At 40.7% G+C, this 22710-nt stretch overlaps 1 pseudogene; it reads right to left on the bottom strand.

The window, feature by feature from the left end:
- Positions 1–211: 211 nt before the first annotated feature.
- Positions 212–1260, bottom strand: LOC147451410 (uncharacterized; annotated as a pseudogene).
- Positions 1261–22710: the final 21450 nt, after the last annotated feature.

Here is a 22710-nt window from a genome sequence, read left to right as displayed (position 1 = left end):
GTTCTTGGCATGCATATCTGATTGAGAAAAATCCGACCTAACCATATTTTGATTGAAGATAATTTCAACCAGCATGACATCCGATCGAGCACTATTTTGACAATTCCCTTACCCTTTCAGCACATGGCACGTCTCGATGGTGGATTTCATAGGAATCGGACTCAAATTTACATATCCCTTGATTCAAAACAATGTATGACCAAAAACAGCTTCAAAAGTTACATATGCTACTCATTCTATAAATGCTAAAGCTTTATTCACTTCTGGGTAGATTCAAAAATATAACCACCTGCAACTGCATCAAAAGAAACCACCACTTGCTGAGAATTGTCATCAACTTGTATTGTAAAGTCTGCTAACTTAATGTCATGTAATTCTATTTCAAGCTCAACATTCACTTTTTGCTCTGATTCTTGGTTCTTCATTTCCTGAAATGGTTTTTTGAACATTCAGCTAACTCTGATTTCTGCTGCTCCTCTTCAACTACCACCTTCTCCTTCTGTTTTACTTTAAGTATCATATTTTGAACCTGCAAATCTCTACATTTTGCTGGCCAATTGCTCCATCTCATGGTTCACTTTCCCTTCCAGAGTCATTGTCCATTCTCTGAACGTCCCCAAATACATTTTGACCTTTGTTATTTCACTCTTATACTGCATCAAAATACCCTGCATCTCATCTTTATGCTTCAACTTTAAATTCTCCATCTCTAAGTTCAAATTCTGCACAATGTCAACCTGTGCTTCCCCAGTTTTTGACATGGAATGCACCTGATTGTCTAACTGTATTTGTTGCCTGCTCAAAAACTGCTGAACCTCTCCTAGCATGTGTATAGCCATCCTTGCATCCTCAATGGCAACACTCTGGTGCACCTTCTTGACAGTTCTTGGTTCAAAATTCAGTTGTCTTACTGCTTTGAGCACTTCTAAATCTACCTTTCTTTTCTTTGACAGTTTCAAGACCTTTTCCAATTTAGTTGTTGGCACCTTCTCATTAGATGTAATACTTGGAGCATCCAACTTCTTCATAGATTCACTCATCTTTGTATTTTGCACAGCCTTCAATGCTTCCACTTCTGAATATCCTGCTTGTACCAAAACCCTAAAGGAAGACATTTTCTTGCACATCTATTGGCAGCTCTACCTTTTGGCTTGAATTCTCATCCTCCTTCAACATTTCTATTCTGCCCAAAAATCTTGCACCTTTTTGCTCATCTGCACCCTTATGTTCACTGAGGGATTTGTGTGAAGAACTGAACATAGCTGCTAAAAATGCAGATAACCTGCTGCAATTTTGATCCTTTCTTTTATTTAAAATTTAAACCTCAGTTGTAATTTTTTCATACAACCAATTTGCCCAGTTTACTGTACCTCCCTGCTCTGCAAAACATAATGGTCCATAGTTTTCCTTTGAAATATAGTCAAACTTAATGAGAAAGCATAATCTTTCCAAATACCATTTGAGCTGCTCTTTCCTTACATAATTTACATTCTTCAACATATAGTACTTCCTATTACCCTCTGTAGGCCCAAACTCCTACTTCAAAAAAGCTTCAGAACACTTAGGGATTGTGATGATACCTTTCAATGGTGGTAAATGAAATACATGTGAAACCAATTCCAGGGTAAAGGCTACTGTACTTGAAATCATACCTCTAGTATTTTAAACAATATCCAGCTGGGATTTTTCATAGTAATATGTCTCCATTCATCCCATGGAAGTGTTGCAAATGCATGCAACCCTAGCCTTTCTAACCATGCCACATTGGACTCTAGTGTCAAGTCTAGAGATACCTTAAAATTTATAAAAGGATGCATCAAGGGCTGCTACAGTTTTGTTGTGCTGAGAGGAATGTCTGCAGCCACTTCTTCTTCTCTTGAATCTTCCTCCTCCTTAGGGTTGATGATGTTGATAGTTGGCACTTGTCCCTTGCGACACAACCTTCTTGGAGGTTCATCATGTTCCAACTCAGGCTGCATGGCAGTGGTAGACTTCCCTCTCACCATAGATGGAAGTATGTGTAGGGTGATTGTGTACTTGAAGCAGTTTGGCGAGGACAACATAAGAGAAAGTAGAGTTTGAGAGAGTTCATGGTTCGTACCTTTGGGTAGTGAACCCTGCTTTTTACTCACGTCAAATAGTACTCGCTGTGCTATGATTTCAGCTAATGCAGAATCATCCCGCTTTTCAATGTAAATTTTCAAATCTCCCTTAAAAAAATCCGACCCAAAAGTATCCAATCTGCAAAATTCTGACCCTAGGTATTCCGAAAATCCAACTTGACCACTCTGGACACTGATTCCTCTATCCTGTTATTAAAATGTTGTGCATTGTACAATTAACCTCAACACTATTGTTGGTCATCCCCTATTGAAATTGATGAGCTCCAAACTTGCTTCCTTGACCTCTATCTACAAACTCCTCTATTTGAACCAATCCTGCTAAAGGCCATTCCAAATGTGGTGTTTTTCCTTGGAGTTTCTTTAATCTAAAACCATTAACATGTTTCTCAACTTTGGTACCAAAAACATCAGCAACTATGAATGTTCCTTGTCCCAAATCCTGGACAATTTTATATGGACCAATATATCTCAAAGTTAACTTGCCTAGATGTGGCCCTAATCTAGAGTTATACAACATTACCCAATCTCCAACCTAGAAAACTTTAAACTTAACATTCATACTCACCTAAGCTTTCCTCCTTCTTTGAATCACTTCAGATATATATGAACTAATCAACCAGTCCTCTTCTAACTACAATAAATATTTGCTCCTGTACCTGACTGACAATTTGGGACACATTTTTTCTGCAGTTACTCTAAGACTTAGAACCACGAATTCCATAGGGACCACAGCTTCTGGACCATACACCAATTTGAATGGAGTCATACCTATGGTGACCTTGAAAGCTATTCTAAAGGACCATAATGCTGAATCAAGCTTCTGATCCCAATCCTTTTTGTTATTTTGAAGAATTTTCTTCAATATCTTCATCAAGGTCTTATTTGTTCTTTCAACCTGTCCATTAGCTTGAGGATGATAAGTTGTGGACTTTTGTGCATAATCATATGATTTTTTGTTAATTCAATATAACCTCATTTAGAAAATGGCTTCCTCTATCACTTACCAACTCCACAGGACATCCAAACCTAGTCATGATGTTATGATAAAGAAATATGGCTACACTCTGAGCTTTATTGTCTTTGAGAGCAACAACTTCAACCCACATGGTACAATAATTTGTAGCCACCATAATTTATCTACATCCTTTACTAATAATAGGCTTGATAGGTCCAACAAAGTCCATTCCCCACTTTTAAAAAGGTTGTAGAGGTAATATAGGATGATCAGATCTAGAATTTGGTTGACCCAACCTCTGACAAATCACACACATCTTCTAGCATGCTCATGAGAATCCTTTAGTATAGTGATCCACCACAATCCAGCTTGCAACACTTTCTTACCTGTTATATCACCTGAAAAATATCCTCCTGCTGTTCCTGAATGAGCTTCTTGCAAAACAACCTTCTATTCAAAATTTGGAACACACCTTCTAATGACTTGATCAATCCCTTTTCTGTATAATGATTCTGCTATCACCAAAAATGGTCTACTTTTTAAAGAAAATTTCCTTCTTTGGTCACCTAAAAATCCCATTGGCATTATACCATCTGTCAAAAATTTAAAGATCTGATCATACCATGATTCAAAGACTCTATTCTGAACTTCAAACAAATTAGCATCAGGTAGGTCATCTTGAACACCTGTTGGTTCTTCACCAGTATCAATTCTACTTAAATAATCAGGAATGGTGTACTCTTTGCCAGGAGTATGAACAATTACAAAGTCAAATTCTTGGAAAATAACATCCATCTTGCTAATCTTCTAGTCAGCAATGGCTTCTTAATCAGGTAAAGCAATGCCTAATGATCCATATGAAAAATAACTCTGTTGCTCAACAAATAATTTCTGAATTTGGATTAAGCATATACCACACCAAGAGATTCTTTTTTTGTTACAACATAACTTATTTCAGCGGATTTTAACACCCTACTAGCATAATAGACATGCCTGAACCATCCCCTAACTCTTTTGTGCATGAGGGCAACACCAATAGCCATATCCGATGCATCAACAAATACATGGAAAGGTAATGACCACTTTGGAGGTCGTAATATTGGTGCTATTAACATTATCTTTTTTAACATCTGAAATGAGCTCTCTTGAGGTTATGCCCATATAAAAGCTACACTCTTCTTTGTTAGATGAGTAAGAGGTAGACAAACATTTGCCAAATATCTGACATATCTAGCATGCCATTTCACCTAACAAACAAATCTGCTAACTTCCTTCACATTATTGGGCCTTTATCTCTCTTGATAACTTCAATCTTCTTCTCATCAATGGACATCCCTTCATGAGAAACCACATGCCCTAAAAGTACTCCACTTCTGATAGCAATAACACTTTTAAAAGGATTAAGGCACATTCTGAATTGTCTACACCTTTCAAAACATAACTTCAAATGATGTAGATGTAGTTCCTTCTTTCCAAATACTGAAAATTCATCCACAAAAACTCTCATGAAATGTCTTGTATGCTGTAAAATTGAATGATGTTGGTCCATTTTTGAGTCCAAAACTCATAACTGTAGATGAAAAAGCACCCCACTCGGTTATAAAAGCTGTTTTGTGTTGATCCTCTTCAGGTACCTGAATCTGATTATACCCTAAAAAATATCCAAAAAGCTATACATTTCTTTCCTTGCTACAACATCCAATATGGAATCACAAAATGGCATTGGAAAAGGAGCTGTAATAGTGGTTGCATTCAACTTTCTGTAATCAACACAAACTCTAATTTTTCTTGGGCACCACAATGGTTGGTGACAACCATGTAACCTCATGAATTGGTTTGATAAACCCAAAAGCTAGTAACTTATCAATCTCCTGCTTTACCTGTTCTGCAAAGTTTGGATTCCTTCTATACCTCTGTTGCAAAATTGGAACCGCATCCTCCTTTAGATTAATGTGATGCTGTTGTAAGCCAGGATCTATACCTTTCACTTCAGAATAGTCCCATGCAAAAACATATTTGTACTCCTTCAACAACTGAAACAACTCATGCAACAAATCCCCATCTATATGAATACTGACCTTGACAATTTTGGGATCCTCTTCTATACCCAATTTGAGATCCTTTAACTCATCTTGCTTTACCCTAGCTAATCCTCCAAATATTTTATGTAAATATTTTCACCCAACTCTCTTGCTTCCTTTTCCTCTATCTATAAGTCCTCCTTTGGATTAGGATTTGAATTTTGATCCACCATCTGCACCAACTTTGATCCTTGTATTATCTACCCAAGTAATAAGTTGGAATCTACCTGTTTTTCTCTTCATCCTTCTACAAGATACCTTCAACATCACCTTCAAATACTTGCTTTTAAAAATGATTCTTCTTCATCATCCTCCACTTCTTTTGCCAAGTTAACTGCTTGAGCATACAATGGTCTTTCCTTTATCCCAAGCATAGGAATTGCAATTTCCTACTTCCCTTTCTTTATGAAAATTTCATTCTCACCCCAATCCTCCTTGACTTTAGCCAATCTGAACCAGGGTCTCCCCAACAACATATCATAAAAGGTATCACCTCTCTCCATCTTCAACACAACAAATTTCACATGAAACTGAATTCTTGTAATGTAAATAGATTGTTGTCTCAATATTCATGATGGTTGAACTCTCCTCTGATCTACCATCTTCACTTGAAATGGTGCTAGCTGCAATTCTCCGAACTTCATTTTATAATACACTGATTCAACCAGAATTTCGACTCTAGATCCTCCATCCAATAATACTTCATTAAACAAAGTGCTATGAAATACCACTTTTATCATAGGAACTACGAAGTCGACATTTGCTGGATCAACTTTGTTCACTAATGGCTCAGTAAGCTATTTGTTTGAATTGGATACTCCCTTGATAGCAATCTATTCAGCAATTTTTCTTTGAAGGTTGGAACCATACATAATAATTGATCCAAGGATATTTTTAATGGAGAGTTTATTAATGCTTCAAACTAGTCCTTGTCATATTTTTTAATCAAGGGTCTCTCATAGTGCTATTGAAATTGATCCCCCTAAACATCTGTAATAATATCATCAACATTCTGATCCTTTTGATCCTTTTGCACCTATTTTTGAACCTGGTCTCTGATTCCTTTTTGTTCCTTCTAATCAATAGGACCTTTAGCCTTAGACCTTGTAGCAACAATTACATCTATCTCTTGGTTCTCCCCACAACAGTTACATCCACAAGTCATTCATCACAATGCTCTTGATATGGAAATTCCATATTCTTACCAAGGAACACATCTGATGTTTGTTGCTCATCAATGTCAATTATGCTGACATTTGCTTGAGCTGGTGATTGATGTTGGTGCTGTTGTTGTGGGTTAACCTGTTAATTATCTTGGTTGTAGGGTACAACTGGCATCCCTCTCTCCTCTCTATGCTTGACCCACAAAGCACAATTCAAACCAACCCAATCCGGTGTTGAACAATACACACATGGCATAATTATTGGTGGTCTTCTTTGATTATGATCTTGATTTCTCCAAGGTGATCTTGGAGGTCTAGGAGGTCTCTGAAATGGTGGCCTCCCTCTAAATGGAGCTATTTGATTTGTTTTAGCATCATTTCTTCCTCTGCCTGCTTGTGGAGTTGATCTACTCCTATTATTAGGGTTGTACCAGCATTGGGTTGTGTTATTGCTTTTCCCTTGGAGCTACAACAAAATATCCAATTTTCTTCAACTGACTAATCAAATCTTCTTCTTTGTCTTTTTTATCTTTTTTCTTCTTACCACTCTGCTTCTTCTTCTTATGTTTCCTTTACTGCTTTTCAACCTTTGTTTCATAGAATACCTTGGAATCACTATCTTCATCAGTTCTAGACTCAAAATCTCACTTTGGTTTTGATTTAGAGCTATGCTTGCTCCTAGATTTGACCTGGGCATATCAAGTCTTTTTCCAACCCTTGCTGTAGCTATGACCAAATTGTTGAAGCCACCTACAACAAAATCTATGCTGGCCACAACATTCTTCAATTCCTTTCTTAGACCTTTCAAAAAATAACCTGCTAACATCTCATATGTGGGTCTCTCATTACTCTGTAATCTCTCCACCAAAATTCTTAATTTTTGAGCATAATCTTCCACCAAAATACTTCCCTATCTACTGTATATGATTTTCTTTAGAATATTAGTCAGAGTTTTCTCTTTTTTGAATGTTTGTAAGAATTCTACTATGAGTGAAGCATAAGTTGCAAAATGTGCAATTGCATATTGGCTAAACCAACTCATTATTTTACCTTCCAATGTTGCTGAAAATTATTGCAATTTTATATCATCAACATATATTGCCTGATGCCCACTAGCTTGCCACTTGGTCTCAAATTCAGCCACATGACAATCTGTATCTTCACCTAACTTGCCTCTAAATTTTGCTACTTCAACCTTGGTATTAGGAGGTGGTTGAGCCATAGGGGGAGGCTTAGGTACTCTCCTAGGTCTTTGCCTGGTAGATACCTATAGTGGGTGAAAGTGGAGTCTTCTTCTACTTCTTGTGGATCCTACTATCAGGAGTAGAGCCTAAACAAATTGTCCCACTTGCCTTCCTGCTGGGTGGCAGGTGACCAAGGTAGCTTAGTGTCCACCAAAGAGAGTGTAACTTAGGCAAGGCTAGATCCGCTAGCACCGATTATTGAGGAAGGTAGTGATACTGACACTTGGTCAGACAAATCCTTCTTCATGATGGGTAGTCAACAGCCAGGAGGTTTCACCTATGATGGACCTATGCGAGGAGGAAGAACCTCCCAAAATCCTTTGAGTGATTCCAAGCTCACGGTGATCTTCTTGGAGGGAAAAAACTCGAGAGAAGCCCTAGTCTATTCTGACTATCGAGGACGCAAGTGCATTTGTATCGAAGAGAGGCCAACTCAAAGATTGGAGATAATCTGAGTGTATGATGATGGAGATAGATTCCGAGACGAAAAGGGGAACCACTATTTAATAGTTAGTAACCCTGAAGATTACAATAGATATGGAGATAACGTGGCGAAAGGGAAAATGGTTTTAGAAACTCAAGAACTGCCACCAAACATTGATCGGCCCGGAGCTATTTTTATGTATGATAAGAAAACAACTAGGGTTCCAACTTATAACGAGAATGTGGGAATCTACAAACATGAGAGCGAGGGTATAGTCTCTTACTTTCGCAGCAAAGAACCATACGTAAACGAATTAAGCAAAGACAAGGTTCTTTACTTATTCTCTTATGAAACTGCTACGGGGAAGGGCACAGTTTTTGTTGATAGATACGGGCGAGAATACCAACATATTCTCCCAGAGGAGATAGAGAGGGCAACAAGACCAGGAGCATCAGCATATGCCCCTGAGGAAGTGCCAAGAGCCACCTACACCCCAAGTAAGTCAACGAATCCTTTTTCATATGAGTATGACTCTACCTCACATTCCACCCGATCGCAAGCATTCAACGGCCAAGACCAACCAGCAAACCAGCCATCATTGCAGGCATGGCTTCGACAGAGTGCAACAATAGAATTAGACCGAAATCGAGGTGGTAATCAAGTCGCACGAGGGCTCAGGGATTTGCAAGAACCACCACTCTATTCAAGGTATCAGGCAGAGAGTAAGCCAAAGACACAAGGGTCGACAGAGCCTGGAGGACCACCCATAGAACGAGTTCGAAGAGAAGAACCACCTCCAGCGAGAACCGTTAGAAATTATGGTTTAGGAGCACCACTGGGAGAGGAACCAACCTATTACAGAAGGCCTGAGGAGTTATATCGACTAGGACGGGGAGATCCCATGATGAGGTTTGTAGACCATCGAAGAATTAGACCTTCTCAAGTGCAAAAATGTTTAAACAAGAAATACACAGAAAGCAGAGACCCAAGAGATCATGTAGCAGCCTTTGTGCATGTAATTAGAGCCGAAGAGGTGTTAGATTTTCCTACCCAATTTGCAGGGTTTGGACTAACCCTAGAGGATGATGTTGCCACATGGTTTGACTCTGTGGAGCGTAGAGACTTTGAGTCGATGGAGGAAGTGTTTGACGAGTTTATTGAGGAATTCTCTCAAAGGGGAATAGCTCATAATACCGTCTCATAAATCCATAAATTCAACCAGAAAGATGGAGAATCTGTGCGAAAGGCAGCCCTAAGACTAAAAAGATATGTTAAGTTCTGTCCTGTTGAAGAACTGCCAACTCAGTCGAGACTTATGTTGATATTCATCCAAGGACTAAGGAATGCAGATCTCCAGAAAGACTTACATATGAAGAGGAGCACGACGTTGAATGAGTTGACCAAGGAGGCTCTGTACCTTGTGGACAATTGTGTGGTCTACAAAGAAGGGGAGTTCAAGGACCTTGATGACGATTCGTCTTCACAGTAAAGTGGAATAAAGTCTTCTAAGACATCACCGAAAGAAGAAGTAGCGGTAAATCAGGAGCAGCTTGTAGATGAAGTTCTAAAAAAGATCAACTTGTACGCCAAACCCTAAGCAGCCCAAGTGGTGTGCTATTGAACAAAAATGGACAAACCATGGGACCGAGGAATGTTATTATAACAAGGGATATGTGAGAGAGAGACCTTACACTCCCCAAGCTCCAGTAGCTTCCCCTCAAGTTCCACCGATGCCTAGATATCAAGCAGGCAACTTACCAGGACCTATAGGTGTAGAAAGACCACAACTGGTGTTGGGGCAACAACCACCCCTACCAAGAATACAACCAGTTGGTATAAGATACACACCAATAGTAATTGAATCAAAGGATTCAATTATGAAGATTTTATGATGCATGCATATTATGAAGATCCCAATGGATATGCGGCAAACACTGTCTATTATCCACCGGAAGCACCCTCGACGCCAGAACCATGGAGCATGATAGGGAATACAGGACCACCAACTACTACACAGGCAGCAGGAGAAGGAAGATATAGCCTAGATGAACGAACATTGATGTTCATAGCCAATGGATGCATGGGCGGATAGAGACATGCTTATCAACAAAGAGGAGCTCAAGGAACACCTCAACAACCCAATGGACCCTGTTACAAGTGTGGAGGAGACCATTGGCTGAGAGACTGTCCTCATGATGAAATCATTAGAGTCAATATGTATTGCCTAGAATGTGGAATTACTCATTTCATTCCCGATTGCCCTAGAAACCCGAGCAAAGGAGCAAAAACCACCTTGAACATGTTAGAAACAGTACCTTCCAGTGGAGGATCGGAAAATGAAACAATCATACCTATTCAGGCTGTAACACGGGCCCAAGCTCAAAGAAGGACGAAAGAACCCATAGTTGAAGAACCAAATACTGATGCCCAAAGTTTAGAAACAAAAAATCAGAGAAGCACTTGGAAATCTAGAAAGGCACGTAGGAAATCCAGGAAGGAACGAGAGCAAACAGCCCTATCTGAGGAGTTGAAACATACCAAGGACAAATTGGAGCGGTTAGAGGATCTAGCTAGCTTAAGCTCACACACCACATCAGCCATAGCACCCAAGGAGATAGCAGAGCCCAAGAGTGCAGGATCAGGAGGATTTGTACTGGCGGACAAGGTAAATGAGCAGTTGGATGCGCTTCTAAAAGCTTATGAAGCTCAACTTAAAAAGAACCAAACCCAGGAGCAAAGGTGGATGACTTATCCATATGAAGAAATAGAAAAACAGAGGTTGGATATGTGTAGAAGGATGATCGAGATGGCTCAATCATTGATGGAAGAACCGCTGGGTAAAGCTGCAAATTGGCATGAGGCACCAACACCAACCCCTATCCAACCAGCTTTAGAGAAACATGTGGAAACAAAGGAAAGACTCACTAATGCCTATGAGTCTAGAGGAGAGCCTATCATAGTGCCAAATACCACCGATGGGGCAAGTGACGGGTTCCAGCCTAAAATATTGGCAGAAATGGGTAAGGACTGTAATGGTCTAGATGATCTATGGAAGAAAATCCGTGAGGCCAACGAGGCTAATAAGATGAGTAACCACATGAATAGCACGAGAAAAGAAAAGAATGTGATCTTACCTCCTATTGAAGAATTTGAGGCAAGGTCGTAGATGAACTTTGAGATACATTCACAAGAGGGAGACCAAGGATCTATTAGTTCGGGGCACAGCCAACCAGACTCATTGAGAACCTTACCCTCTTACCTGAGAGAGTACGAAGCTAAGTCGGAAGTGAGAGCAATCCCATCTCAAAAACTTTCTCCTAACAAGGTGATGGATTCGCAAGGATTGATTGAGTTGTTATCCACCCCGGTGGCATGCACAATCACGTTAGCAGAACTCCTAAGGTTAAGGCCAAACATGTGGACCACAGTAGGAAAATGCCTAGAAAATTTTGGAGTGAAAGACCCCACCTTGAAGCTACAAGAAGGGATCAGAGAGTTGGATAGGCCTCAACTAAACACTAGGCCAGTACCATTGAATAAGGTTGGAGAATATTGCGAGGGAGAAGATGGAAACACCATGCTACCGATAGAATTCCAAGGAGTAGTTTCCAAGGCTATTCTTGACAGTGGAGCGGGGGTTGCTATCGCCACCAAAGAAATCTGGAAAAAATGGGGAAAACCGGCTTTGAGGGCTACCAGAATGAAACTGCAATTGGCATATGGGTTCATGGAGAAGCCTCTAGGACTCTTAGAAAAAGTGATTGTCACTTCGTGCAGAATCGAGTATGAGCATACATTTTCAATAGTCGATTGCGACAAAAATAACAATTATGAGATAATCTTGGGATGACCATTCATGCAACAATTGAAGATGGTCCAAGATTAGGGTTATGACCACATATACCTCAGACATGGTGAGACAACAACTAAAACACATTTGAAAGACCATAGTTACAAAGATGTGAACCAAACACCGGTGGAAGAGTTTGATTCGGCTATAGTAGCAGGATCAAAACCACCAGCATGGTTAGGGCAACCAAAAGAGCTATGGATGTGCGGAGCTTCACATTGTGGAAGCTTAAGAAGAGAGGAATGCGTCTTAGAAAGAGCAATTGAGAACAAAGAGTATATTCCGGAACCTTTCCTTGAAGATGCCTTGGAACCTCTAGAATGGGAACACATACTAGCAACATTGGATGTCTGTACCATTACCGACAGTCCAACAACAAAATTTTGCGATAAGGATGGCTATGATGTGTTACCCTATTACATGGTAAGCGTTATACCAGAAAAAGAGACGGTAGAACCACCAGAACAAGAAGAGTTTTACAACTCCTCTGAACACTTGGAAGTAAATGATGATGCAGATAATGAGTGTTCAGACACCTCAAGTGAGCGTGGAAATGAAACTGAGAATATCAAGTTTTATGATTTTGCTAATCAACACCCTAGACGCCAAGAACGCTATAGGAGGAAACGAGCAGGAAACAAAGCGAGAGAGAACCTTATGCCCAGGATAAAAGGTAAAACTCACTACTTGATGCTTGTAAAAGCAGAGGATTGTGTAAAAGATTAAATATCAGGAGGATTCTCAAAAAATCGAAAAGAAAGAACGCGAGAGGAAATAAGACAGGTACAAAAAGCTAAAACTGAAACAAAATCACAAAAATCTCAAAAATAAAAAAAAGAAACAACAGAAGACCAAGAGTGGACCAAACTGGAGTGTAAATAGAAATACCAAGAACTGAAACGGTCTTTGAGAGAGATATGGACTACTGAAGAAGATAGTTATGATAAAGGGGAGTCAGAAAAGGGGAACATGAACGTACCATCACACTATAAAAAATTTACTATCCAGGACAGAGAAATCATCATGACACCACCAGTTAGGGAAAGAACCAACCAAGAGTCTTACAATGGGCCTGAAAATGCAAAAAAAGATAGACCTCGCAGAACAAGGTGAAAAGCCTCAGTCGGTCTATATAGCTAACGATTTAGAGTCTGAAGAGGAAGAACAGCTAACACAACTTCTCAAGAAGTATAAAGATGTGTTCGCTTGATCCTATAAAGACCTCAAAGGAGTTGATCCGTTGATATGCCAACATACAATTCCTTTGAAATCGGATGCAAAACCTAGCAAACAACGTCCTTATACATATAATGACACATTTGCTAAACGAATCAAAGAAGAGATTGATAAAATGATGGAAGCGGAATTCATCTATGAGATTGAACATACAGATTGGGTGTCACCCATTGTGGTAGTTCCCAAAAAGAATGGAAAACTACGAGTGTGTGTAAACCTCAAGAAGGTGAATGCAGCAACCATAAGAGATAATTATCCCTTGCCAATCACAAAACATGTCCTTGAGCGAGTGGAAGGGAAACGGGCTTATTCCTTTTTGGATGGGTTTTCAGGATACAACCAACTGGCAATAGCAAGGGAGGATCAACACAAAACAGCGTTTTCCACAGAAGGGGGGATTTATGCGTATCGAGTTATGCCATTTGGCTTAACTAATGCACAAGCCACTTTCCAAAGGTTAATGACTCACGCATTCAAGGAATACCTAAGAATATTCTTAGAAATTTACATGGATGACCTGTGTATACACTCTCTTCTATGAGAGGAACATATTGACCATTTGGAAAAGGTCTTTGAAAAGTGCAGGACATATCGAATCTGTCTTAACCTGGAAAAGTGTGTGTTTATGGTTAAGCAAGGATGAATCTTAGGACACATTGTCTCAAGAAATGGAATAACCACTGACCTGGACAAAGTCAAAGTCATTGTAGACCTACCTAGGCCTACTAATGCGAAACAAGTGCAATCCTTCATGGGACACTACGGATATTATCGAAGATTCATATACATGTATGCGGTTATTGCACAACCTCTGTATCGTTTGCTAGTCAATTTCGACTGGACCGAGGAATATGAAACTTCATTCCAAAAGCTGAAGGAAAACCTTATATCAACACCTGTACTAAAGGCACCGGATTGGGAAAAGATATTCCATGTGCACATTGATGCTTCAGCATATGCCATTGGAAGTATTCTAGCTCAACCTGGAGACGGAACAATGGATTTTCTGGTTTGCTATGCGAGCCGAGAGTTAAACAGTGCAGAAAAGAACTACACAACCACTGAGTGGGAAGGGTTAGAAATGACTTATGTTGTAAAGAAATTTCGGCATTATTTGCTTGCAACCAAATTTGTGTTCTTCACAGATCATCAAGCTCTTTTGTACCTAGTAAATAAACCTTGCAATACAGGGAGAATCGTACGCTGGTTTATTATATTGCTAGAATTTGACTTCACAGTGGTGGTCAAAAAGGGCAAAACCCATCTACGAGCATATCATCTTTCAAGGATACACAACGGGGAAGCTCCTGAAGGAGTAGATGATGACATACCAGATGCTTATCTTTTCAACATTGAAATGGTACCCAAATGGTCTTAGGAAATTGTTAGTGTTCTTTCCTCTGGAAGTGGGTTTGATAATACGGAATGCAAATCCAAATAGCAAACAATTCGATAAACAAAAAACTTCCAGTTGATAGCAGAACGGCTGTATCATCTTGGATCGGACCTAATCCTACGATTATGTATAAATTTGGAGGAATTCGACTGCTACCTTGAAGAGGCACATGTCCAGGGTTGTGCATTTTATTGTTCAACAGTGAAGACACACCAAAGACTGAAATAGTTAGGGGTTTATTGGACAACTATGTATGCGGACACATATTCTTATGTTACCAATTGTACTATATGTAGTGCCAAACGACCAGTGGATCACGCAACTTTGTTTCAGGTAAACGTAGGACGTGCATGGAGTCAATATATCATTGACTTCTTAACCACCAGGACGTTCCCTGAAAACATGAGAAGAGCACCGAAAAAAGCTATAGAGATGGAAGCTCGTGACTTTGAATTAATTGGGAACCAACTCTATAAGCGGGGAAAGGACAATCAACTTAGAATTTGTGCAAGTGAAAGCGAATACCTGCTGATTCTAGAATATGCACATAGCGGAATAAATGGAGGCCATTTTCGGGCGATAAGACGGCAAAAATTGTCTTAACCGTAGGAATTTGGTGGCCTACATTGCACATGGATGCTGAAGAGTTTGTAAAGCGTTGCGACGTATGTCAACGCACCAAGATGCCAATAAAAAAAGATGAGATGCCATTACGGCCAATGATGGGAGCAAGAGCATTTGCAAAATGGGGCATTGACTTTGTGGGACCTATATCACCCCCTGCATATCGCACCCATACCCAATATATCATTGTGGCCACAGACCTTCTCACAAAATGGGTCAAAGCCAAAGCAACACAACAAGCTGATGCACGCACCACGGCACAATTTTTGTATGAGAATGTTTTTGTACGTTACCGGTTACCAATCAAAATTGTCAGTCCGTGGAACACATTTTCTCAATGAAGTCATAGAATATATGCTAGAGGAATTCGTGGTCATACATAGAAAATCTGCACTATACCATCCACAGGGCAATGGGCAAGCTGAAGCCACTAATAAAACACTATGCACAGTTCTCACTAAAATAATGTCAGAATCAAGAACAGATTGGGATCAATAGCTACACTCAACACTATGGGCATACAGGGTAGCTTACAAAACATCGATCGGAACAACACCATACAACATGGTGTTTGGCCTAAATGCTATACTACCCATAGAGTTTTTAATTCCAACTCTACGAGTAGCAAAAAGCTTAGAATGGATAGGGCATGAGCTCTCTTCAAGAATTGATGATCTTGAAAAGCTAGATGAACTCCGCTTACGAGCTGTCGCTTCAATCTATGCTAAAAAGAGAAGACAAAAAGAATTTTTTGACAAACATGTGCGTACCAAAGAGTTTAAAACAGGAGATTACGTACTTGTTTATACCTTGAAGCAACATGCCAAGAAACTTAAAAAGCGAGGGATGGGACCATTTGTGATTAGTGATCTATCACAAAGTGGAGTTGTCAAGCTTGCTACATTAGCAGGTGAAGAAATGCCAAACTGGATTAGTGGATGTCGACTAAGGCGATATCATCTACCCCTCACCCAGGAGATGCTCCAACAAATTCATCAAGGAAAACAAAGAATGAAGGAAAAACAGAGAGTAGGAGAAGAAGCTCAAGCTGAAGCACAAGAACACATTGCAAAAAGACGGCTTCTGCGACAACAACAAGAAAGTGGAACACCATTGCGAATCAATACAATTCGACTGATGAAGTTGGAGGAGGAAACAATGGAGCCAATAATTGCGGTCAAAGTGGGCAACAATCAAGTTGAATCCACATCATTGCTTGATTCGGGCTCTCAAGCAAATTTGATCTCTAACGAATTATACCAACAGCTCAACATCACAGGTCAACTTCATCCTACTCCTCAAGTGCTGGAAAGTAGCACATCACACCCGTTGAAAACATTGGGATAGACTATATTTCATGTACAGATACATCAATCTATTTACCCACACAAATTCTATGTGGTGACAGATGAAAGCACACAACACCCAATGATGCTGGGGCAACCTTGGAAAAAAGCATACAATGTGCTGATAGATTGGAAAGAAAAGGCGGTCAAAATTCAACATGTACATGAACAACAGGTGATAGCTTTTGCTCAGCAATACAAGCATGATCAACTGCAAGCCATGCAATCACTGGAAACAAAGCCAAACTCACAAATTCCATTCAAGAACAACATGATACCCGAAACCACCAATTAGGTAAAAGCCAACCATGCTAATTATAGATATATGAAGTCACCGGCCGCAATGCAAAGATCTAGGTTCCCAACACAACAAAAACAAGTATAGATGCGGAAGGATAGAAATGCCATGGCGGAAAAAGAACAATGCAACAACAAAAGTCCAACAAAGCAAATGGTTCAACCACAAACCATGGGCATAAAATAGATATGGATCCCAAAGAAAATGCTTAGCCATAACCCAAATGTCACTCACATTGGATACCAAAGCAAAAGCAAAAGGAGCTCCCTTCAGTACAAGCAACAACGGAAAGCAAACAGCTACATTTCAAAATGGAAAACCGACATATGTGGATGCCAATAAAAAACAAACCAGTGGCAAACAAGAAAGTGCCAAACAATCTACAAAAATCAGCAGCAACAAAATACCAATGGAAAGCAAAAGCAATACGGCCCATAACCATTCCAGCCCAGCCAATTCTATCCTTAGAAACAGTGTCGGTAGAGCAATTGCCATTTGCAAAAAAGAAAATTAAACAGAGCGGTAGAGTTTCAACTGTTACTTGCAAAGAAAGCAGGAAACCTCGACGGCGACTGCCAATAAGCAACTTGCTTATTCCCTTCTCTTGCACAACATAAATTTTTCCATGCATTGACAGAGTATGCATAAAGTAGGGCCACATTAATCGGCCAGGCATTAGCACAACTTTTTCAACCTATGCACGACACATACTTCGAGACGACCTTGTCGTCCGGGAGGACTCCGGATAGGAGGGGGGGAGGCATTCTAGAAGCACTCTCAAATGTGGAACCAATGACAAAAACAACAAAAAAGGGCATGATTTTCGACTATTTTAAGGGTTGTTGTTTGATTGCGAAATTTTCTGGAGTAACCCAAGTACATATGCCCTTATACAGCATGAAGCTATAGGTATATGGGGCCAAACGCCAAATCAAGCCCCTAGGTGTGTGTATATAAGTAGAAATAGACATTTTTCATGCAAAATATTGGTAAAACAGAGAAATCCGGCCATAAAAATTGCATGTGAGTGTATATAATGTGTTGCGGTGATGTTTGTGATTTATTATGATTTTTGGGGATTTTATGCGTTTGATTTTTTATTTTTCTTTTAATTTGCTAATTTTCGGCAGAAAAACTTCAAAAATACAAAAAGCAGGTGAAAAACAGTCGTAATGAAAAACAAAAATATGGGGATGACCAGTGACTATAGGACAACCTATGGTACAGTGGGGGTGCAATTATGAGACTAGAGCGGAAAGCGTGTTTTGGCCAGATTTTGACTGAAATGCCAAATTTCTGGTAAACAGAGCAAATGGAGTCCAAATCAAGAAATTTTTGAGCCTAAACTGCATCTCGCAAGAAGATAGGAGCACATGTCAAATTTCATGAAAAGTGGTTCGAGGACCTCCATTATAAGAAATTTTCACCCCATTTTTAGCTCATTCTCACTATTGACTTTGTGGAGAGAGCTTCTGCCACCTAGAGCAAATCGACCTTCCAACAGTTTCTACGACACGCACCACTACCCGACGAGCTTCAGACATGAGAGGTAGGCTCAGCACCTTGAGCTTTTCGCGCATGTTTGTCATTATGTCGCGAAAACTAGCGTAGAGGTCACACACAAAGTGGGCGGTAGAGACCTACAAGTAGAGACGATGGCCTAACGGCTAACCCGAAAGCAACAAGACTTCATCGGCAGCTTACCGTAGTCTAGGAGATCAGTCCTGGATGTCCAAAGGCAGTAGGAAACCATCGGAAAAAACCCTAATTCCCAAAAACCCGAAAAAAGCCACCAAATGGAAAATCGACGAAACAACGACCAAATGCTACCAAAATTCATGGGTAGGAGCATCTCGACATGCCCGACAATTCTATATGACCTGCATGACCAAAAAGTGACCCGAAGCGGCACTAAACTTCAGAAACGGCATCAGACACACAAAGCGTCAAATTGCACTTGCAGCCAAACCGCAAGTCCGTTTGCCACCAAACTTCACGAGCGGCTTTCCTAGACCATCAACAACCAAGCCCTATGGTGGTAGACCACCACAAATCATCAAAGGTATGTAAACACAACCACAGGTGCTTCTAGAGCGACAAATTGCCAAATGGAGCTCCGGTAAAGCCAAAGTCGACAAAAACCATACGGCAAGGATCCCCAAGGGATCGGGAAGCTAGGGAGACCAACATCGAGAAATTTCATCGCCAAAAAGCACTCCAAAAGTCAGAAAACGGCTCGGAGGCTCTGAAGTCCACACAGGGAGTTATACTCTATCCATTTGACTTTTTTGTTGAAATTAGGCTCAAAAGGAACTTGGGGGGGCAAAGGGCAAGCACTTGAAGCACCAGCACTGAAAAAATCACCAGGAGACATCCTACGCGTAGGATGTCTCAAAGGCACTTTATGGCACAAAATCCAACATTTCTCATCATGCACATGTTCTGAATGACATTTACAAGCTATACACCAAGTTTCATCACATTTGGACCAAATTTGACCTCATATGCATGGAAAAACGCAAAGTTACAGAATAGAGGCAATAATGGGCCATAGACCTACCAAATCTTGTCCAAATCCCATGAAACTTGCACAGCACATTCACCAACACAATCAAGAAACAATCTGTGTGGTCAGGGAGAAAAATTGATGAAATAGACATCCTATGCGTAGGATGTCTATTTGACCTTTTTTCCATGCAAGGGATGATTTATCATTCCAGATCCAATTACCTCATCATCAGGAGCCCATATATCAAGTTTGAAGCCATTCTAATCACTTTTGACCCCCAACACCCTCAAGATACACTTTTAAAGCCCAAAAACACCTCATAGAGCCTTACAAGCATCAAATCTTGTCCAAATTCAAATCCAAGAACATAGCCATGTTCCATAGGCCAAGGACAACCCACAGAACAAGTTTCATGTCATTTTGATGAAAAAGACATCCTACGCGTAGGATGTCTCCAGCATAAATTTAGCCTTCTGTGCAAAGAATGACATCATGGGAGCCAAAACCATGGTGCAATGAGCCCATATACCAATTTTCAACCCATTTGGACATCAATTGCTACCTATGATGGACATTCTACCCAAATTGTGACCTAAAGCCTGAATCAGCCCAAAAATCCACTTTTTGATATCCAAATACAAATCCAAGCATATAGCCATGTTCCATGAGCCTTGCACTACCTGCATGTCAAGTATGAACCAATTATGATGAAAAAAGACATCCTACGCGTAGGATGTCTAGATGGAAATTTTTGGCTAGATTTGCACTGTGAGCACATGCACAGCTTCACAAGTCCCTTTTAAGCTTTATTTTCAATTTTCAAGTCATTTGGATAAGTAAAACTCAGTTTCGCAGCCAATATGAAAATAAAAAAAATGCTAACTTCGGACTACTGAGTGCAACAGGATCTATGGCGGCCTCGAAGTCACCGGCAAAAAAGAAAAGAATGACCATCAAGGATTATCTGGATAAAGTGGAACCCTTTGTCATTCCAGAAGAAACACTAAAGCCCACCAGCACACCTGGATACAAGAGGATCTGTTAGAGTCGAATAACCTAAAGATCTACCAGGGAGTGTTTAAAGACAATGAAGGCAATGTCATAGAGCTACCAATGTTGCCAAGAGAACTCAACGATTTTGTATGAAGCAAGATGGCTGGCTACTTGGAGAAAATTGATCTCCACAACTACTTCGAAGCAATACCGGCAGGGGTGGACATCAAAAGAGTCTGGGAGTTTGTAACAAGCATCAAAGAGGATGGAGTGGCCAAGGTAACAGATTTACAAGGTAGATCAGATAGAGAGATAATAATCACTGAGCGGGTTGTAGCCCAGGCACTAGACCTCTCCAATGAGGGAGACAGTGTAACAAAAAGAAGGGATGAAGTCAAGGTGTACAAAGAGAAAAAGGCAAATTACACCTTTGAAGACATTGCCAACCCAAAGGTGGCAATCATGAGCCATTTATACAACTAGTACTTCCACATGTGCACGAAGAGGCCACATAAGTACAGGATGTCGCTAGGTGCAATTGCCACAACGTTTACTTGGACAATGACAAAAGGCACCCCAAAGATAATCAACTATGTGGCATACATACATGACAGCTTAGTAAAGATGGGCAACAAAAAGCCAACCTACATAGTGCCAGGAGAACTGATCACCAAGGTGGTATATGGGGCACTACACGCTAAAGGAAGGTGGCCTGACCCCCCATCTCAGAATGATTGGCTGAGAGTAAAACAAGACAAGGAAGATGAGCCTCAAAGGGCACCAAGGGTGGCTACGAGGTTGAAAAGACGGCTAGAGCCAGAGGAACAGAAGAAAGGAAAGAAAGAGTTTGCTCAAGTGCCGGCCAAAGAGACAAGGTCACAAAAAGCGGCAAGACTAGAGAGGCTGATGGAGAGTTTCCGAGCAGAGAGAGCCATCAAGGGTGATTTAAACGAACTCTGGAAGCCATCTCTCGAGTCTATGTCCGGATCCTCCAGAAGGGTGCAAAGGGACCGCTTTTAAGATTATATAAAAAAATTCGAGATTCTTGATGCTGCAGCAGAAAACATCCCCCATGTCCCTTTCATAGAGGATGAAGTAGAGCAGATAAGGCAGAAATTTCTAGATGAACAAGAAAGCCAAGAAAGAGAAAGAAAAACAAAAGCAGACAAGGACTTAAAGGGCAAACCTACAACTTTACCAGCCAGTCCTAAACCCAACCCACCGCCCTCACCACCTCCTAGCAGCCCTCCACAGGAAGACAAGGAGGCTGAGGACAAACAAGAAGAAAGGCAAGCAGAGGAGAAAGAGCAAAGGCAGGAACCTGAGCCAAAAGAAGAGGCCAAGCCTAAATCTCAACAAAAAGGATTAGATGAGGTCTATTATGCATTTTTGGACTTGCTAGCTGTAGGCTATACGAAGGAAGAAGCCGCCATAGTCGCATTCAACTTGGCGAGGACAGGGCCTAAAGAACAGATGCAAGGCATCAGGCTAGTTGAGCTAAAAGAAATTGTTACCAACACGGTAGACCTGCACCAGCTCTCCAATGACTGGGACGTGGTGATGACAAAGCTAGCCAGATTGCGGGCACAATCCATGGCTTCAGAGAAAGAACTGACAACTGTCAAAACCACTAAAGAACAGATAAAAAAGGAAGTAGATTCTCTACAGGCACAAAGCCAAAGGCAAAAGGAGAGAGAAGATGACCTACATGCCAGCTTGGCAATGGCTCTACAAAATTGCCAAGCAATGGAAGAAGTAAATCAGGAAGAAGTAAAAAGAATACAAGCAGCTGAAGAAGAGTGTCAGCAGCTCAACAAGTCATTGTGAGATGCCAAGAGAGAAAGAGATAATCTGACACTACAGCTGGCCGAAGAATCAAAATAGGTAGAGGCCATGAGAAATGCCAAGGAGAGAGCAGATATAGAACAAGAAGCAAGCCTGGATGAAGTCCTTGAGCTCAAGGACCAACTAAAAGTCAAAGATGAAACCATCCAGAGGCTGCGAGCATCACCTGCTAGAGTCAGAGCTACGAGCTCGACTCAAATCATTTCCGAGAGTCAACTATATGAAGAGCAAATGCAGGAACTTCAGAAGGAGCTGACTCTTGAGAAAAAGCAGAGATTGATGATAGTTGAAGGTTCTATAGTCATGCAAACGAGAATGGAAGAGGGCCAAAAATCCCTGCAAGAAGAAGCAGAAAACATGAAGATAAAGCTCAAGGAGGCGGAAAGAGTAAACGCCGAACTTAATGACCTCCTCGTGAATATGGGCGGACAAGCTGAAGCGAAAAAGAAAACACTCCTCAGGCAAATGGAGGAGTTTAAAGTCCAGCAAGGAGGAGAGGTAGAAAGCTCAGGGCCAGCCGCCAATGAGGGCATCGACCTCGAAAATGTGGCAGATCCTGTGGAAACTCCTATGCAAGAGGAAATCATAGCAGGATCCTCTCAAGAACCACAGGATCTAACACA

Source organism: Adiantum capillus-veneris, chromosome 9, assembly GCF_014529385.1.
Source record: "Adiantum capillus-veneris isolate H3 chromosome 9, ASM1452938v2, whole genome shotgun sequence".
NCBI classification, from domain to species: Eukaryota; Viridiplantae; Streptophyta; class Polypodiopsida; order Polypodiales; family Pteridaceae; genus Adiantum; species Adiantum capillus-veneris.
The sequence above is the reverse complement of the archived record's forward strand: the minus strand, read 5'-3'. Positions and strand labels throughout refer to the sequence as shown.